This window comes from Molossus molossus, unplaced genomic scaffold, assembly GCF_014108415.1.
Source record: "Molossus molossus isolate mMolMol1 unplaced genomic scaffold, mMolMol1.p scaffold_m16_p_10, whole genome shotgun sequence".
NCBI lineage: Eukaryota > Metazoa > Chordata > Mammalia > Chiroptera > Molossidae > Molossus > Molossus molossus.
In genome coordinates, this window is record NW_023425345.1 from 6418423 (window position 1) to 6432800 (window position 14378).

A 14378-nucleotide genomic window follows, 5' to 3' on the forward strand; every position below is an offset into this window, starting at 1 on the left:
AGTGGCATGCTCACGTAGGATGGAAGTGTTGGTGGCCGTCTTTGGAGAAAATCTACCGTCTTCCCTCTGGCCATAGCAGTTTACAAATTCTCCAGCAGGCAAAATACACCACTCCCTGCCGGGACCCCCTCAAGCGCCGTCCAATCAGCGCGTCCGCTCAGAGTCCCACGTCCCTCCATTTGCGTCAGGCTCAGGTGCCGACGAGGCTCCTTGGGTGCATCTTTGCTTGGTCTGGCGACCGAAGAACTAAAAGGATCACTTGTTTGCACGCCCACTTCTCTGCACACACGCCCAACGCGCAGCGGTGGGATGGGGACCGGATAACGAAATGGACACTTTTGTTGAGAAATAAGACCAGAGAAAACAGGAGGCGCATAACAGCCCCTGGGCCACAGCAACGAGAGACCCAGCCGGGAACACGGTGCCAGGAGATGCACTATGCGCCTGGGTTCAAATTTCACTCCGGGTACAAAGTTCTGTATCCATTTTCTATTGCTGAATAATGGGAAGCCCGAGGTTCGGTGTGTTAAAACAACAACAGCTGTTTACTTGTGAGGCTTGGTGAGAACAGCTTGTCTCCACTCCGAGGGTGTTGGCTTCATCGCTGCTTCATCGCTTCATCGGCTGGAGGATCCAAGCGGGTCTTGCTAACATGTCTGGCACCACACTGTGACGGCAAGGGCTGGGGCTGGTTAGGTTCTCTCCCACGCCTTGTCTCTCCTCCGCTGGGGCTCTCTCTCCACGGGGTGGTCGGATTTCCTTACGTGGTGACTGGCTTTCAGCTGCATCGTGTCGGTCAAAGCAAGTCACGGAGCAGCTGGATTCACAGAGGGAAAACAGACCACACTTCCTGGAGAGGGAAGAGACAAAGAATTCACGACCACCCTTCATTCACCCCAGTCTTCCTTTGGCCACAAATATTCCACCTGTAAGACCCATTCCCTCCCTCCCAAGACCCCAAAGGCTCCTCCCACATGGTGGGCCCCGGGCTCCAGGTCCGGGATCTTATTATTTCAGTCAGATGCAAGTGGAGTGGAGGCCCCTCAGAGGCAGCTCCTCAAGGCCGGTTTCCTCTCGACACGGAGACTTGTGGACTAAAATGTCAGTTTCCTGCCCCTGCACACTCAGCATGCAGTGGCGGGACAGGGGCAAGACAACCACACTAGACAGGACGCTCCCATTCAAAAAGGTGAGGAAGACGAAGCACACAGCATTTCTGGTCCATTGCCACCCTGAACGTCCACCTGGCTGCGTGTGCCCCCTTTCCTCCTCGATGGCAGGAAACGCCTCTTCGCTGTGGAGTAGCTCCCGAATCCACTGTCCCCTTGGCTCATGGTCCGCCCTCTGGGTTCTTGGCTTTTCCAGAAGAAATTGCTGATATTTGCGGCAGAGTAACTTTCTGAGTTTGCTCCTTCACTATAGAAGTGGGGATCCCAAAGACCTCTTCTCAATTTGAACTCTCGCTCTGTTTCTCCACATCCAGGCTGATGGTGTTTTGACCCGTCACCTTCCTTAAAAACTTGGTAGGTTTCCCATGAATCCTAATGGGAACCACTGTGCACCCCAAAGACCCACCTATAATTCTTTCCAGGACAGAGTTGCTTCTACTTTGAGCACGGTGGCCTTTGTGGGGAAATGCTTTTAAGATTTTTTAAAACCCTTTCATCTAGCTGAGAGAGTCTATCAAGACAGCCCTAAGTCTTTCAGAAGTCTTAAAAGGAGTTCTTACAGCCTTGATATGCTATCTGTTTTAAGGTCATAGTTACAGCACCCCCACACACACGTGCTTCTTTGAGAACGTGTGCTAACTGGAAAGACTAACTGTCCCGTGTCCTCGAATCCTACTTGAAAACTGAACAGTTCCTTCTTTAACTTACTGTTGTTCTCTTGAAATACCTGATTAGACATCACTAAGCGAAGCCAACTGTCACTTTCAGTTCTGCCTGAAGACCTCCTTAGGAGATGCACAAATTACATTTCTGTCATCTGTATCATTGGGGGTCACAGCGTTGCCAAAAGCTCTGCCACTGCGTAAGGGGTCCCCTATTTCTACAGCCTGTAGAAGCAGCTTTCTCCCTGCTCACCCCGCCTCCCCAGTGACCTCCTCTCGCCCTCCGATCTCCACCTGCCACCTAGTCCCCAAGCCAATGTCACGTCTTTTAAGCTTGTCCCAGCAGCATGCCCTTCCCGGCACCGTTTCTACTTCAGTTTTCTACTTTTGTGTTGAGTGACTTAAAACAACAATGTCTCGTGGCTCGTGGTTCTGTGGGTCAACCGAGCTCGGCTGAGCAGCTTCTGCTCCACGTCGTGCCATCTCTGGTCACCATGTGGCTAGATTCACCTGCAGGCTGGAGTGTGGAAATGTGGGGGAGGGCTGGTCGACCCTCTCCCCCTTCACACGCTGTCTAATCCCCGAAGGATCCAGTCTGAGTTCTCTACATGGCAGCTGGGTCCCAGCAGAGCAAAGGCGGAAGTCTTAAAAGGAGTTCTTACAGCCTCTGGAGGCCCAGACTCCGGAACCTGCACGGTGTACGTCTACCTTTTCAGCTGGTCCAAGTAGGGCACAAGGTGAGCTCCACCCCTCAGTGGCGTGGAAGCAGACTCGCCTCTGGCTAAGGGGCGCACAGGTACAGGTGGGAGGGACTGTTGGTGGCCAGCTTTGCCGATGAAGCCAACGTGGAGCGCTCCGAGCAGACCAATGGGCAAGCTTGACCCAAGTATCCTGGACGCATATGGTCCCGTGGACTGCTGTCTGATGAAGGCTCAGGGGCAGTAGAATACGGGGTTCTGGCTGGGAAGTAACTGTCCTCCCAGCTACAGGACGTCTATCCTGTCCGGGGAGTTGATCTATGGACATGGCCACGCAGGAGAGCGAGCCGGCATAGGCCATCTCAGACGCTGCCCTGGACCGCTGCGGGGCGGGGACGGGGGCGGGGGGGTGCGAGGACAGCTTGGGGGGGGGGACTGTTGCAGAGGATGATGAGCTGGATGCCCGGGGCCAGGAGAGGAGTCTTCAGTGTCCTTCCTGAGAAGTGTCACCCGTGTGTTAGGGAGGAGTGTCTAGCAGCGAGGGTCTCCAAAGAACCCAAGTGTCCCCTTGAAACACTGAGCTTTAAATATCTGCCAAACCCAGAAAAAGCTGGCCCCGTTTCCCAGAGGGCCAGAGAGGTCAGGCCCCGCCCCTGGCCGCCAGGTCTCCGCAGGTGGGCGTGAGGGATGAAAGTGAAATGCAGGAAACTGGAAAAAAGGGGGCCCCATCCCCCTCTTGCTGCAGGCTCCAGCTAGAGGAGGGGGAAACTTTATCTCTGAATAAAGATTGGAGTTTTGATGATTAAATACAATTAGACATGCTAGTTACTGAGCTGACCAACTTGGGTGGCTACCAGCCCGAGAGAGCTTTTGATAGGGACCACGGAGGAAGGATTTCCTCCGGAGCAGGGCGGCGGGGCACGCGGCTTCTGGTCCTACCTGCGCAGAGGCTGTGACAGCTGTAAGTGTGTCTCCATCCCAGGAGGCACTGCTAGGGGAGACTCGGAGTGAAAATCAGCAGGATGCGCTGGCACCTCATTAATGCCAGCAGGGCCCGGTTCACCCAGTGCTGGGGTGCTCTCATTTCTGGCTCCATTTAGACGATTCCAACCCCCTTCATCCCTGCGGACCAGATCCCAGCACATCTCATCAACTCCTCACGCCTCCGCTGCAACGTGGTAGCTCGTCCCACGGAATTCGGGGTCAGAAACGCTTAGGTCCGAGTCCTAAGGCTGCCTCTTCTTACTCGTGGGATCTAGAACAATCCACTCATTTGTCTGTGCCCTGGTCTTAGTTACAGTACTAAGGTTATGATGCCTCTCTGCCAAGGTTGTTTCGAGGACTCAGGAGGCCATGGGCACAGCACGGAGCTGGCGCAGAGGAAGTCCTCGCTGCGTGTTCCCTGTGCAGCGGGCGGCGCGCACCCGCAATGGAAAAGGGGGAGGCCGGATCTGCCACAGTGCTGCGTAGACCCGGGGTGTCTCTCGAAGGAAACGGAGAAGCTGATTGCCTTTGAGGAGGGAGCTGGGAGCCTGGGACAGGGAAGAACAGAGACTTTAGCCCTGGCTTTAGTGTGGTTCCCTAGGAGTGTTGTTCCGTGCACCAAAAGGTTGCTGGTTAGATTCCCGGTCAGGGCACGTACCTAGGTACTGGGTGTGATCACAGTGGGGCCGCTGAGGCCGAGTACGGGACACAACCAATTGATGTTTCTCTCATAATCTCTCTCTCTCTCTCTCTCTCTCTCTCTCTCTCTCTCTCTCTCTCCCCCTCTCTCTTCCTCTCTCTCCTCCCCACCCCACTTCCTCTCTCTCTAAAACCAGTAAAACATACCCTCAGGTAAGGATTTTTTAAAAAGAACAGAGACTTTATTCTGTTTAACTTTTTGTACTTTCTGAATTTTGAAGCATGTAAATGTATAACTATGCCAAAGGTGAATTAAAATTTTTCATTTTGCAACATTTTATTATGAACATTTTTAACAGTACAGAAAAGGTAAATTTCACTGAACACCATGTACCCACAGCTGAGAATGACCATGTTGCTATATTAGCTTTATCTCACCTATATTACATTTTTAATAAAAATGAGTTGCTCTCTGAGGCTTGGGTAAGTCACTTTACTTATTAGAGTCTTGACTTTTCTCTCTGAAAAATGAGAAGCATGAGCTATTGTAGGTACTCACTGTGCCAGAGCTTATCGGAGTGGTACAGCTGTTGGCTGTCTTGCCCATTATTTTTGGGTGGCTCCCTGGTTTAAAACAGTTCCTTGTTGCCCTGGCCGGTTTGGCTCAGAAGTTAGAGCGTCGGCCCACGGACCAAAGAGTCAAGGGTTCAATTCCGGTCAAGGGCACGTACCTTGGTTTCGATTCAGTCCCCAGCCCTAGTCAGGTTGTGCAGGAGGCAACCAGGCAACCAGTCGATATGTCTCTCTCACATTGATGTTTCTCTCCCCCCCCCCCCCCCCCCCACTGTATCTGAAGATAAATGGAAAAATATTCTTGGGTGAGGATTAAAACAAATAAATAAATAAAACAGTTCCCTGTTCTTGAGAATGGCCCCCCATCACACAGGAGTGAGTCCCAGGGGCCACACGGTGCTACGTGGCCTTGCCCCTGGGCGCGGGGTGCAGGGATGGAGAGTACACACCCTGGCTGCGCACTGGTATTTCTGATTCTCCTCCCCTCTGGCCACCTGGGAGAACTGCACTTCCTGCCCTGGAAGTTAGGTGGGGCCATGTGACTGGCTCTGGCCAATGAAATGTAACCGGAAGTAAGGTGTGTCCCTTCTAGGAGAAAGAATTTAAGAGTCAATGTGGTATTCTCCATGCCCTATGTACGCCCTGCACACCCTCCAGTGAGAGCCCATATTGCAGGTGGTGCTGAGAGGGGGAACCTCCCTCAGCGTGGGTCACCGAGTTGCTGCAAGGAGATCCATTGCTCTGGGAAGTTGTCTGGGCCCTCAGTGGCCCTATGTTCTTTGGGGTGAGTTCCATTTGAAATATGCTCAGAACAGCCCAGCCGGTGTGGCTCAGTGGATTGAGCGTCATCCCAGGCAGTGAGAGGTCCTGGTTCAATTCCTGGTCAGGCACATGCCCGGGTTTCGGGCTCAATCCCCAGGAGGGGTCGTGTGCGAGGCAGCTAGTGGATGTTCCTCTCTCACATGGATGTTTCTAGCGCTCTCTTAAAAAATCATTTAAAAAATCATTTTAAAAAAGAAGAAATATATTCAGAACAAAAACAATACACGCTAAGGATAAGCTATGCATAAGTTTCTGGGTTTTTCACTTTGTAAACACTTCCCTTTGCTGTTCATTCATTCATTCATTCATTCATTCTTTGAAAGCAACATTGGTAGAAGGTCTACCATATGCCAGTTCCTGTGCTAGGCCCTGGGGATACAGCAATGTACAAGACACACTTGTCACCATTAATGAGCTCATGATCTAGTTTGAACAACAACAGCAATAGGAAATAAACAGTTGACATTTAAGAGCATTTTCTGCCCTGGCCGGTTTGGCTCAGCGGTTAAAGCGCCCACCTGCGGTCCGGAGAGACCCGGGTTCGGTTCCCGCTAAGGGCATGTACCTTGGTTGCAGTTTGTCCCCGGCCCTGGTTGGTCGTGCGGGTGGCAGCCACTCGATGTGTCCCTTTCACATCGATGTTTCTCTTTCTCTCTCTTCCTCTCTCTCCCTCCCACTCTGTCTGTACAAAAAATGGAAAAATGTCCTCGGGTGAGGATAAAAAAAAAATAAATAAATAAGAGCATTTTCTACGTGGCAGACACTGTGCTAAGCAATTCGCATGCACTATCTTACTTGGCTCTGGCAACTCTATGAAATAGTGTATTAGTCAGTGCTTCAGTGATCTATTGCTGTGTAACAAGCGACACCAAAAACACAAGGCTCAAAACAGTAATCATTTTAGTATCTTTCCAAACTCTGTAAATGAACAGGGCTCAACTGGGTGGTTCTTCTGCTCTGGCCCATGAGCACTCATGTGGCTGCATTCACGGGCAGGTTGACTGGGGGCTGGGCTCATCGAGGACACCGGGAAGCTGGGCTTCTATCTCTCTATGTGGTGTCTGGACTTCTCTCTCTTCAGGTGGCATCTTATCATGGTCTCTCCAGCAGAGTACCTGACCTTACATGGCAGCTCAAGGCCCAGCATCACTTCCATCCCATCCCACAGGCAAGGGGAGGTGACAGCAAAGGACAGGACTACTGAAAGGCATGGAGCATCGGGCATGGCAGACTACCGTAATCAGGACTCTTTCTGTTACAAGTGAAATAAATCTGACCCGGCACAGCCGCACGGACAGGAACAGAGCGCTCCTTCCTGCTCATCGGCAGGTCTCTTTAAGAGTTTGGATAGGTACTTGGAGTCCTTGGATGCTCACTTACGGAAGGATCCGATCAGAGTCCAGCGAAGGGTTGGGTATGTTTGTCCCTCCGCTGCAGGCCATGGCTCTGGGACACAGAATGTATACTACGCAGGCAAGGAGTCGCTCTGCACACCTGCAGTTCCCGAGTCCTTCCTCGGACCCTGTCTGCCTCCGGTCGTCACTTCATCAGTGTGCTCATTTCATACTCCCGTGAGTCTCGATTTCCAGGGGTGGCTGCTGAGGCTCAGAGGGGGTGAGTGTCTGGCCACATCACACAGCTTGAGACAGCAGTTCAGCCCAAATATACTTTCCTCTCCACCAGGTGATGGCAGCAGACACCTCTGTCCCTAAACATTCACCCTGGGACTCACCTCCCTGCGCCTCAGCTCCCAGCACCGCCCCCTGCGCCGCTGCCCTGCCCTCTGGACAGTGGGTGCCCCAAAGCAGACGCTTTCTGCCCACTCTGCTGTCCACATGGCCAGTGTGGTCATTTGAAATAGGAGAAAGCTAAAACCATGAGAAATCAAAGGCAGTAACGAGGAGGAGGAGGAGGAGCTAAAATTAAAAGTCCCACAGAGCCTGAGATTATATAACCGAGACTCCTTGGCCCAGCCCTGTGCGGAAAGTAGCATCTTCATTCTTCAGATGTGGCTCTGATGTTCCTAAGGGTTAAACCACTTGCCCAAGGTCACTACTATGCTGGCCGAGCCAGGTTCTACGTACCCCAAGATCTACGTAGTTTCCTTCCCACTCAGACACTAAAGGGTCGCTGACCTCAGCAGGCTACGGGCAGGATGAGGAGTGGACAGGTCAGTGGGCAATTGCTCCATAGTAACAGTCAGGGTATATGCAGGGGAACACGCCAGTGGCATGTGATCAGGGGAAGGGATCAAGGAGGGCTTCCCGAAAGGGGTGGTGCCTAAGCTAACCCAGGGGGGCTGAAGCATCCTCACTGTCAGTCACTCCAGCCGGCACAGCCGTTGCTAAGGGGCCCTGAAGGCAAACTGAAGACAACATCTCCCTCGAGTGTGACCCGCGTGACTGTATCTGTGAAACAACCATCATTCGATATTTTTCCTCTACAAGACTCACAGACAATTTGTAGGGGGAAATGTCATTGAGGTGACGTTCACATAAAAGAACGTTGACCATTTTAAAGCGAATAATTCAGTGGCATTTAATGCCTTCACAGTCACCGCCACCTCTGTCTAGTTCCAAAACATTCGATCAGTAAAACCCTCTACCTGGGAAGCAGTAGCTCCCTACCCCTGCCTCTCCCCAGCCCTGGCAGCCGCCAACCCGATTCTGGGTATTTCCTATCAAGGAAATCACATGTGACCAACCTGGCTTCTCTCATTTAGCCCAATGTCTTCAAGATTTCGTTTGATATTTTATACTTTTTCTAGTTGAAAAAGAGCAGAACTCAGACCGCAGTCTCAATGTGACCCAGCAGCTCCCGGCCGGCCCTGGGCTCTCTCCCTCCTTCCTGCTCTTCCCTGAGACAGGCCGACCTTGCTCCCCTCCTTCAGGGCCGGGGGGTGGTCTGGGTGTGTGTCCTGACTTTTCCATTTCCCTCTGATGAGCTATGACCTCTCTGACCTTCAGCCTTCTCACGAGATGCTGGACACACAATGCAAATATACTCACCCTCCTGGGCTGCACACTTTAAAAGGCTGAACATGGTAGATTCTGTTATGTATTTTCTATTACAACAACAACAAGCAACACAGAAAAAATCTTAAAAAATGAGATGGCTGAATTGATTAATCGGTTGCCCAGGGCCCCCAGTAATATAGACTTACGACCAAGGACTCACGGTGGAGAGGAAGGTGTTTAGTCCCCGATTCTCAGTCGTTGTCACAGTCCTGGGTCAGTCTGCGGACGGCACCGGAGCAAGATGGGAACCGCTGGTTTTCAAACGGGTTCAGCTTCTGTGGTTTAAGATTTTTTTCGATAGAATTTGACCCAGAATCAGGATGAAAGCAATAGATATTTGATAAGAAGAAACAATGATTCAATCGCGACCTCGGGACATGTTGGTCGCGTCATCCAGGGCTTTGACACTCGGTGCCAAAGGCAAGCCTCCCCCGCTGGCTGAAGGGCTCCCAAGACACGTCCCAGATTTGCTCAGCCTGGTTTCAATATCCAGTTTCCTGTTCCCCAAAGTAACCTCTCTTATCAGAACATGAGCCACAATTTTGGGTCAGGAGGAGAGAGCCCCATAGATACGAGGCTTGAACCCCAGGGGAAGATCCCAGGGCCTGAAAAACGAATTCTACACCAGCAGCTGCCCCTAACGTGCAGGCAAAGCAATGGGTTTCGGCAGCATCGGGAGTAGCCAGCCGCCACTGTCCACACACAACCAAAAACAAAAACATCGGTTTGATTCCTTCTTAGAGGTGCTCCTGGAGAGAAGCCAGACAACAGTGTTGGTTCCCCACCATCCCAGCTGAAAACAGTTGAGAGGAGGTCATGGTCAAGGTCAATGCAGGTGCTAGAAGGAGCCTGAGGTGGAGGGAAGACACCCAGGAGGGCTTCCAGGAAGCAGTGACACCAAGCTGAGTCATCAAGGGTGATTGGCAGGTGGATGGCCCAGCAGGAGTGAGAAGGCCGATACCTCTGAAATGATAACAGTGACTGCACTCAGGGAGCAATGGGTTATTGGTGACTCCCCTTCCTCCCGAGTCCCTCTATTTTCCATTGTTTCTTTAAAGGGTATTTGTCACTTTTTAATACAATTTGTTAAAAGAAAGGAAAGGTAATCATTTCAAAGGACTTGGAGCACTTTCATGAGAATGTGGTCCAGAGTTCACGTCATCATGGGAATGGAGAGACCTTCCTTCTCGCACCCCCTCCATCAGCCTCTTTCCGTCCTGGTGTATCAGTGTCCTGGGGCTGCCACAACAAAGGACCACAGGCTGGGGACCTGGGCCACGGGCATTTATCTCTCACCGTCCTGGAGCCTGGAAGTCCAGATGAAGGGGTCAGCAGGGTTGGCTTCTTCTGAGGCCTCTGCCTTCGGTCTGTCCATGGCTGCCTCCTCCCTGTCTTCCCGTGGCCTCTCTGTGTGTCTGAGCTTGATTTCATCTCTTTACAAGGACATTTTGTATGGAGTCACATTTGATTAGGGCCCACCCCAGAGAACTCGTGTTAACCTAGTCACCTCGGCAAAGACCCTGTCTCCAAATACAGTCATATTCTGAGCTCCTGGAGGGTAGGGCTTCAGCAGATGAACTTTGGCGGAGCACAGTTCAGCCCATGACACGGAGGGACAGAGAGATGGTTCCAGATGAGTCCTTGTTTTCTCCCTTGGCCGCAGGAGGGTTCCAAACATCAGTACGAACCTGATTTGGATGCACAGATGCTGGGTGCTGAGAAAGCTGCATGTGGATTGTGGGAGCTCTTGGGCCCCCTGGGGGGATGTGCCAGGCACTGGGCATAGGGAGCCCATTCAGAGTGCACTGGCTGGGAGCCCCAAAATAACACATGGAGACTTATCACCTGCCCAGGTATACGTGCACACACATACACATACACACCTCTTTCAATGATCATTCTAACTTGTTGTTATGGGATGAGTGATATGATGATGGATTGAGCTAGCAGAGGTCTAAGGAGGAGATTATGATGTGAGAGGACTATTGTCTCTTTGATGTAGGATCCCCGATCGATCCGAGCTGGACTCCGGATGTGATGCCGTCTGCTCCCCTGAGGTCAGCAGGCATCTGGGAGCCGAGAGCTGTCTTAAAGGCTCTGCAGACCAACCTGTGTCTGCTTCTCCGTGCACACCACCCAGCACACCCAGGAGAGAGACTCCCAGAGAGCACCCCCAAGTTCTACCAGTCCTCCGATTTCCACACCATGACCTTGGGGTGCCCTGCTCCCTCTATAACTGTAGCCCATGCAAGGACCAAACCCTTTCCCCGGTTCCTGAGCACCACCTAGATGGGATGGGTTTTCAAGGGAAGGGCACAAACCCAGGTGGCCAAGAGGAGCACTACCTCGGCTCACACAGCCCCGCCCAGCTCTTTCCAGAGCCCCGCCCGCCAGGACCACACCGGGTCTGAGACCCAAGGTCAGGTCCTTCCATGTCGCAGTCTCCAGTTCTCCTATCCCCGCTCTGACGTGTGCCCCTGACTTCCCAGCAGGACACCGAGTCCTGGTCTCAAGCCCTTCCCGGGGAAGCCAGGGCTGATGAGGGCGGCAGTCCTCGCTTCTCTGCGTTTGTCTCCACACCGACACTCCGGGTCCCCTCGTTCGGTGGCAGGACAGAATCAAGGGTAAACACCACACAAAGACGACCACGCTCATTACCACTTGTGTAGGATTTTGTATCCTCCAAACCCCTGCTCAGACGTGATGTTATTTGGCATTCACCACAGCTTCCTCTTCAGCTCCATTTTACAGATGAAGAAACTGAGGTCCAGAGAGGTGAAGCAACTAGCTCAAGGTCACACAGCGGGTAAGTGGCAGAGCCAAGGTAGGGACCAGGGCTGTCCACTCCTGTGCCTCACCCCGTCAGGCCCCTCTGTTGGTGCCCATCTCCTGCTGACCCCACAGCCGCTGGGAAGCCAGGGCGGCCTGTGGGGCGAGCACTGCACAGGGATGGAGGCAGCCAGACCAGGCTCTGGGCTCTGCGCGCTGTGTGACCTGGGGCAAGTCGGGGCTTTTCTGAACTTCAGTCTGTATGTCTGTGAAAGGAGGATAATGGGGTCCACTCTCACAGAATAGATGCCAGGCACAGCATTTGGACCTGGGGGACAGAAGGGCTCAGTGTCTCCCCATGTGTCAGTCCTCTATCTACCCAGCAGCCTCATCGCCGCTCAGAGTCAGGGACCCTAAGGCGAGGGGACAGTTCCACTGGGCACTTCTGCTGCCTGTAAGCAGAGGCCCAGGGGCTGGGTGTCGCTGCTTGTTAGGCCTCACAAGGGACAGGATAGGGTTGGGGCTCTCAAGTCCGTCCGGAAAGGCCACTTTGGCCGCAGAGTGAATCATTCTTGAGAAGTTTGATGCATCCTGTCATCACACTCACCAAGGACTTGGGGCATCACCCTCCCTGCTGCCGGGCACCGCCTGGCGCCCCAGTGACTCACTCAGTGAACAGCTCACAGGCCTTGACCACCTAGAATCCTTGACCTCTCAAGAGGGTCCAGGGACAGTCCTCGCCCAAGCAGCTCCAATGATGGTGACCTTCTGCCCCATCTGAGTTGGAAGGTGCCTTGTGGCCAGGCTTGTGCCACCCTTGCAATGGATAACGACCAGTTTCAGGGCGGTGTGTGACCAAACCGAGCTAATCACAGTGAACGAAACTCCATTCTGGGCTTTCTGACCAAGACGGGGGCAGTGGACTCCCCTTGCCCCGTGGAACTGGGCCTGGACGCCTACAGCACTGCAGGGAGAGCCACCTTGTCACCCTCAGGGGACGGCCAGACTGGGAAGGGGCCACTGCAGCACAAGGCACTGGGGAGGAACGGAAACAGCATTCTCGAGGCGGTGTCTGAGTTCTGGATCAAGCCATACCTGAACCTTCATGGACTTATCAGTTTCACGAGGCAATAAATCCCCTTTTGTCTTTTTTCAGTGGGGAGCATCAAATGTTTCCTTTTTTACTGAGGTATATACAGCATTATATTAGCTTCAGGAGTATATATTGCGAAATGACCACCACAATAAGCCTATTTAACATCCATCACCATACACAGAGTATTAATCCAGCCTGGGTCAGGCTTTCTATCACTTACAGTCCAAGAAGTCCTGCCTGAGGGCCCTATTCTCTAGCAGCAAGGCCCTTGTAAAACAAATTAATAAAGTGATGGCTGCCTGGATTGGCATGGATTCAGAGCCAAAGGAACTGAATAATTTTTCAAATATTCTACTCAGGCTTTAGTATATCCTACCCACTTCAAGTGTTACAGGGGGAAGATGCTTCAGAATTGGAAGCTTTGAGTTTGAATCTCAACTCTCTCACTTACTTGCTGTGTGACCTTGGACAACTTACTAAACCTCTCTGAGACCCTATTTCCTCAACTCTCTGAGAGCTATAATGAGGGTAAAATGAAATTATTTGATATAGCACGAAGTCCACAGTAGGTGCTCAATGAATGCACCCCCTTCCCCCCACTCAATATGCATCAGCCCGTCTAGATCTGCCTAATTACATGAAGGAGACACATGGGGCCAGAAAGGAAGCCACCCTGGTTTCAGAGAATTCACTCACGGTGGGCACCGCCCCAGCGTTTCTTCTGTTGCTCTTCTCAAGAAGTAGGGCTACAGAGTAGAAAGAAGCAAAACCCTTGGGGTCAGAGAGACCTAGATTTCAGTCCTATGCTCTGTGACCTTAGGCAAGTTGCCTAACCCCTCTGAGCCTTGTTCCCTCGTTAGTAAAATGGGGAAGGCAATGCCTATCTGTAAGGACACAAGCATAAGGCAGTGTACACCATACCCGGCACATTGCTCAACAAACGAGTGAGGTTCTTTTCCCAGCCCTCACTCAAAGGTTAGTCCTCCAGCCTCTGCCACAATACCGCCCCCTTGAGTTCAGCCACGCTCATGACTTCAACTCCTTGACCTCCCTGAAAACCACCAAAGTTCTGTGTCCAAGCCCGACCTCTCCCCAGAGTTCAGACCTCCCGGGGGTCTCCACCAGAATGTCTCCCAGGCACCCCAAACCCAGCACAACCTCCTGGTTTGTCCACTACTCTCTGGGTGATTTGGGTCCATCACCTTGGCCTTGGTGTCTACACTACAACACGAGCAGGTCGTAGCTGGTCACTACAGAGTCTGTCCCGGTCCTAACATCCTAGGATTCTCAGTTCCAACTTGTCATCATCCCAACTTGGCCCCCCTCCTCCCCAGACTCACCTCCTTCAAAAGCATCACCGCCATTGGCCAATGGACTCCAGCTTAGAAACGTAGAGTTAACATGGATTTGTCCATCTCGTTCATCACAGCCCCCAAGTCTGGGAGAGTCTTCTCAGATATCTCTACACGTCTGCCTGTCGCCGTCGCCCTCGTCCAGACCCCTAGCACATCCAGGCTCCAGCACCGGCTTCTCCGTCCAGTCCACCCTCTGCTCTTCCCGCCCATGGAGCTGATGGCCAATGAAGGATGGTGTAGCTTCTCTCCCAGCAGCCTTTGCATGAACCCGGGCACCCTCAGGTCACCGCCAAGAACAGGACTTCACTGGTGACGATGTCAGTTCCCAGGAGATTCTTTTTAAGGTTGGGGATGAGGAGAGGAGCCTTTCACAGTGTCCATACTAGATGATAAATATTTGTCAAATGTACTCATTCATGTATTCATGCTTTTCAAAGCACACCCCTTGGATGGTCATCTCCAATGCAAGACGGATCACAACAGAGATCCCGTTGTGAATTTCATGAAAGCTCCGGACCTGTTTCACAAAAGCCCGCTTGCACGTGACTTTTTGCCTGTTTCAGAGGGTTCACAGCCCCCGAAGCCCATCTGTAG